The sequence below is a fragment of the Furipterus horrens genome, unplaced genomic scaffold (assembly GCF_987537825.1).
Source record: "Furipterus horrens unplaced genomic scaffold, mFurHor1.1.pri manual_scaffold_4, whole genome shotgun sequence".
Taxonomy (NCBI): domain Eukaryota; kingdom Metazoa; phylum Chordata; class Mammalia; order Chiroptera; family Furipteridae; genus Furipterus; species Furipterus horrens.
The window spans coordinates 126,998,539-127,004,683 of NW_028327174.1; the positions used below are offsets into that span (position 1 = coordinate 126,998,539).

At 38.7% G+C, this 6,145-nt stretch overlaps 1 pseudogene; it reads right to left on the minus strand.

Moving 5' to 3' along the window:
• Positions 1-5,347: 5,347 nt before the first annotated feature.
• On the minus strand, positions 5,348-5,604 carry LOC150012831 (large ribosomal subunit protein bL33m pseudogene; annotated as a pseudogene).
• Between the last annotated feature and the right edge of the window lie 541 nt (positions 5,605-6,145).

A 6,145-nucleotide genomic window follows, 5' to 3' on the forward strand; every position in this document is an offset into this window, starting at 1 on the left:
GAGAGGGAGGGATTGTTATTTTTTATTGTTAAAATATTTAACTAATTAATTAATTATTTAAAAAATAAAAAGAAGAATGTATGAAAGGGTGAGGCAGGAGAGCTTGTATGTACGACCCATAGGCATGGACTTGGGGAGGGGATTGTTGGGGAAGGGGGGTGCTGGACAGAGGGGAGCAAAGGGGAAAAAATTGGAACTATTGTAACACTATAATCAATAAAATATACTTTAAAAAAAAAAGAAAAAGATTAGAATTTAGAACCTATCTAATGATCAGCACTGTGTTATAGCAGCACCTCTGCTAAAACTTGGAGAGCTCTGTCAAAGAGGCCAACAAAATGTGCATACTGCTAAATTGACAACTTCCTGCTGAGTTGTCTGAGATTCTTGAGTATGATTAAGAAATTTATCCCAAACTGTCTGCTTAACCACAGAAAATGGAAATACCCTTTGGAGAACATTAACAAGAAAATCAAAGAAAAAGAGTACACATTAATAGCAGTCAGAAAAAATAAATTGATTTTTAAAAAAGGCAGTCAGAGAAAATAGACTTATTACCTTCAGAGCTGTAGAAATTAGATTGACATTTTAATGTAAACAATGGAAACTTAAAGACAAAGACATAAAATCGATATACAGGGCTAAAAAGAAAATCCTAGATTTAAATACCGAGTTAAAATGTCCTTCCATTTTATATACATATATAATATGTCTAAAAGTAAGCAAATATAGAGACATTTGTCACCAACCTCTCTATGCTAAAATGTGGTTGAAGTTCTTCAAACTAAAGAAAACTATGTTTGACAGGAGCATAGATATGCAGGAAATAATCAAGCACTGTAAAAAGACAAATGTATAGGTAAATATAAATCAAAATTGACGGTACAAAATAATTTTTTATTGTGTAGAACATATTTATATTAAAATACATGGCAATAGTAACACAATGGTAAGAAAACTTACAGGAATTTAATGGAATTTTTTGGTCCTATATTTGCAGGAAAATGCTAAAAGTAATATTTTGTATTATACTGTAATAAAACAAGGGTAAATGTTTTTAAACTAAGACAATTTTAATAGACACTAAAAATGTAAATTAGGTTAAAAGATGGAAATATATTTTACAATATTTATTATATTTTATTGTTCTTTATTGCTACTGTTGACACTAGTACAGATGTTCTCATTTCCCATCCCTTTTCCTGCCTCCATCTAACCCTGACTCCACCCTCCCTCTACTATCACCACACTGTTGTCTGTATCTGTGAATTATGCATATGTGATCTTTGACTAATCTCTTTACCTTCTTTCATCCAGTCCTCCCCACAACCCTCCCTTTTTACAACTGTCAGTCTGTTCCATGTATCCATGCCTCTGTTTCTATTTTGTTCATCAGTTGATTTTGTTCATTAGAGTCCACATGAGTGAGGTCATGTGGTATTTGTCTTTTTCTTTCTGGCTTATTTCACTTAACATAATAAGTCCAGGTCAATCCATGCTATAGCAAAAGTTAAGATTTTCTTATTTTTATGGTTGGCCAGGGAGTATTCCATTGTGTAAATGTACCACAGCTTTTTTAAAGTATATTTTATTGATTATGCAATTTCAGTTGTCCCAGTTCTTCCTCCTTTGCCTCTCTGTTTGGTAGCCCCCTTCCCTCCAATATTACCCTGCTTAGTTCATGTCCATGGGTCATGCATGTAAGTTCTTTGGCTTCTATTCTTAACATCGCCCTGTCTATTTTGTACCTACCTATTATATTTCTTAATCCTTGCATCTTTTCACCCATCTCCCTCTTCCCCCTCCCAGCTGATAACCCTCCAACTGGTCTCCATATCTATGATTCTCTTCCTGTTCTGTTTCTTTACTTAGTTTTTGTTTGTTTGTTTGTTTTGTTTTTTAGAGTCAGTTGTTGATAGTTGTGAATGTGTTGCCTTTTTAATATTTATGGTTTTGATCTTTTTCTTAAATAAGTCTCTTTAACATTTCATGAAATAATGACTTGGTGATTATGAACTTTAATACTACCTTGTCTGGGAAGCACTTTAGATGCCCCTCCATTCTAAATGATAGCTTTGCTGGATAGAGTAATCTTGGTTGTAGGTTCATGCTTTTCATCACTTCGAATACTTGCCAGTTCCTTCTTGCCTGCAAAGTTTCTTTTAAGAAATTAGCTGACAGTCTTATGGAACTCCTTTGTAGGTAACTCTCTGCTTTTCTCTTTCTGCTTTTAAGATTTTTTCTTTATTTTTAATCTTTGGCATTTTAATTATGATATGTCTTGGTGTGGTCCTCTCTGGGTCCAACTTGTTTGGGACTCTGTGCTTCCTGGAGTTGCATGTCTATTTCCTTCTCCAGATTAGGGAAGTTTTTCTTCATTATTTTTTCAATGAAATTGTCAATTTCTTTCTCTTGCTCTCCTCCTTCTGGCACCCCTATGATTCAGATGTTGGAACATTTAAAGTGTCCCAGAGCTTCCTAAGCCTATCCTCATTTTTAAAATTCTTGTCTCTTCATTCTGTTCTGGTTGAATGTTTATTTTTTCCTTATGTTCCAATTGTTAATGTGAATCCCAGTTTTCCAACTTCCTTCCCTTCACAGTTGGTTCTCTGTAGATTTTTGTTTATTTTATTTAGTGTAACCTTCATTTCTTCCTTTATGTTATTGCCATACTCAGTGGGTTCTCTGAGCATCCTGATCATCAGCGTTTAGAACTCTGCATTGATAGGTTGACTATCTCCATTTCATTTATTTCTTTTTCTGGGGTTTTGTTCTATTCTTTCACTTGAGTCATATTTCTTTGTCTCCTCAATTTGGCAGCCTCCCTGTGTTTGTTTCTATGTATTAGGTAGAGCTGCATTGACTCTCTGTCTTAGAGCACCTGTTAAGTTGTAATGGGCGGAGGCTTAGGTATTCTCCAGAGTGAGGCAGCCTGCTTCACTGCCTTGTGGCTCTGTGTGTGTGTGTGTGTGTGTGAGGGGGGTGCTCATAGAGGCAATAATGCTGCTGAATGGCTTCTGGAGGTTTGACAGCACCATTTCCAATCACTTAACTCACTTCCCATATGAGACTGGTACCATTCCAGCTACTGTCCTGGTGGTTAAACCCAGAGTTGGTGGATTTGCATAAATTCAAAGTCTCTCCAGGCCCTGTAAATGGTGACAATCTGGCAGTATCTTCTGCTGCCCCAACCCCTACTTGTTTTTATAGCCAGAAGTAATGGTGATTTATTTTCCCAGTGCTGGAACCCCAGGCTGAGTGGTCTGGCCTGGGGCTGGGGTCGCTCCTAAGGTATACCTCCTAATTTTTACCCACCTTATGTGAATGTGTGACCATCCATTCAGCCACCACCACTGCCACCTCTCTGTGACACACCATGTCTCCACCCATCTCCACAACTCAGTGCCCCCCTACCCATCTGGATGAAAGTGACTTCTTTAAATGCTTGTTTGTTAGACTTCCATACAACTCAATTTTCTGAGGGTTTTGGGTGTTATGTGAATTGAAATCTGGTTGTAATTCTTTCTGTGGTTTCATGAAGAGGTGAAGTGTGTCTACCTATGCCTCCATCTTGACTGGAAGCCTCAACAACTTTTTTTATCTACTCATCTACTGATGGACATGCGCTATTTCCAGATCATGGCTATTATAAATAGTTCTGCAATGAACATAGGAGTGCAGATATTCTTTCCAATTGGTGTTTCAGGATTCTTAGGATACAGATCCAGAAGTGGGATTGCTGGGTCATAAAGCAATTCCATTTTTAATTTTTTGAGGAAAACCTCCATACTGTTTTCCCAGTGGCTACACAGGTCTGTATTCCCACCAAAGTGCACTAGGATTCCATTTTTTCACATCCTCACCAGCACTTGTTGTTTGTTGCTTTATTGATAGCCATTCTGACTGGGATAAGGTGATATCTTATTGTAGCTTTAATTTGCATTTCTCTGATAATTAGTGATGTTGAGCTTTTTACATATGCCTATTTGCTATATGTGTGTCCTTTTTGAATAAGTATCTATTTAGGTCTTCTGCCCTTTTTTATTTTTATTTCTTTTATTTATTTATTTTTTGAACTCATCTGTTCAGCATACTTTATTTGATGTTCTACACACCAAGCAGCAGGCATGCTGTGGGGTGATAAGACAGTCCCTGGCCACAAAAAGCTTCAGTCTAGTAGAGTATGTAGCCCACACAGTCGGAAGCAGTGCCAGGACGGGGAGGCACCGGGGAGGCCCGGGGGGACTCTCCCGGGCCGAGGAGCCCAGGTAAGCTGCTTTAGAGGGCAAGGGAAGCGGGTGAGCTGAAGGCAAAGGCAGCGTGGTCAAGGGCCACCCGGGCAGAGGTGGCACTTCATGAAGCAGCCCAGAGCCAAGAGAGCACGTCATGATCCCGCCTTTCCAAGCTTTTCTGTTTGGGAAAGGCTCAGAGTACAAGGAAGAGTGGGGAGGCCATGTCAGGGATGGGCTGTGGAGAGCTTCATTTGCCACAACGGGAATCTGCCCCTTCTCCTGCGGGCAGTGGGGAACCATGGAAGAGTGTAAGCAGGGGGAAGAGCTGCTCAGGTTTGTACTCTATAAGAAGATTAACGTGGCTGTGGTGTGAAGAATGAATTGGAGATTACAATAGTGGAAGCAGGGAGAACTGTCCAGAGACTGTTGTTGCGTTGATCTAGTGCAGATTGTGGCAACCTGGGCTGGAGGTGGCAATGGGGATGTTGAGAAGTGGGTTGAAAAACTCTTAAGAATTCAGAGGACACATTGGTAGTTCATTTCCTTTTCAAAAAGGTGGGGGAGCGGACCTAAGTAAGATGCTTATTTCACGGTCAAAACAAATAGGTCCTTCTACCAGTCTCAGTGGTTCTCAGCATTTTTTTTTCAGCCCTGACCCACCTAAGAGCTAAGACCTACTCCCATTAGGAACAGTTCGTATCATCAATATCCTACAGATGGCACCGGAAATAATTTACAAAAAAAAATAATATGAAATGAAATGATGCTCAGGTGATTCCCATGTGCCTTTCCATTCGGCGTTCCTAGCTGCCTCTTTGGGGAATCACTGACCTATGCAACAGAAAAGCATTAGGAGCAGAAATTTATCCTGCACTTAAAGTAAATAACACTTGAAGAAAAATTATTTTGCAACTTAATGCTAATTCTGATAACTTGCCCTACCGCCTGTGCCGTAGACACTAGCTTACTCCTGACAGAAATACAGTCTTCGCACAACTCTACTCTCTCCCCGATGAAGTGAACTAGTATGTGACGAATTTGAGTTGTGTAGACAGAAGCTCCAGGTATTCCAGCCAAGACCTACACAGTTTGTTGTGATTCATTCACATCAGCTTTCAGCAGCTAGGGTCACAGAACAATTGCTCAGTTCCTTCGTTTTTACAGTGGAGACCTGGCCCAAGACCCAGGAGTGAAGCAGCAACAATTGGATCATAATGCAGTAGGGTCAGTTTCTCCCGTAGTCGGTTTCTCTTAGCGTTGAAGGCGAAACCTGTCCCAGCTTGGCTTGCCATTCTCACCAGAATGTTCTTTGACTTGCTCTTGGCAAAGGATACAGCAGACAGGAACATGGTGACGGTACCCCTGCAGTCTCAGTTAGCCCTTTTTTAAATTGAAGTGTTTGTCTTCTGGTATTGAATTGTATAAGTTCTTTATATATTCTGGAAATCAGCCCCCTATTTGATGTGTCATTGGTGACCTAAAAGAAGGGAAAAGGAAAAACTATTTAAAGTGTAAACTGGTAGACATAAATCTGAATATTAAAGTAATTACATTAATGTAAATTAACTAAATATTCAAAATATGTTAAAAATCTAAAGACTCACATTGAGATGGTAGAACCTAGAGCACAATAAAATGAAGATAAAATGATTTTGGCAATTTATTCTGTCTTCTAAATCAATGTTTAATTATACCCCATTGTCATATACTCCTGTACACTTCTCTAGATAACTGTATTATAAGGGAAAAGGTAACACATTGAAGGCAAAACAGGATGGAGGGGAGAATCAGTTATACACCACGTATTATTGCAAATGATATTACAATAATTCTATAAAGAACATTTTATTAATCCAACTTGTTTACATAAATAAATTGAGACCTTATTGTATTAAAAGTAAAAAAAAAAAAAA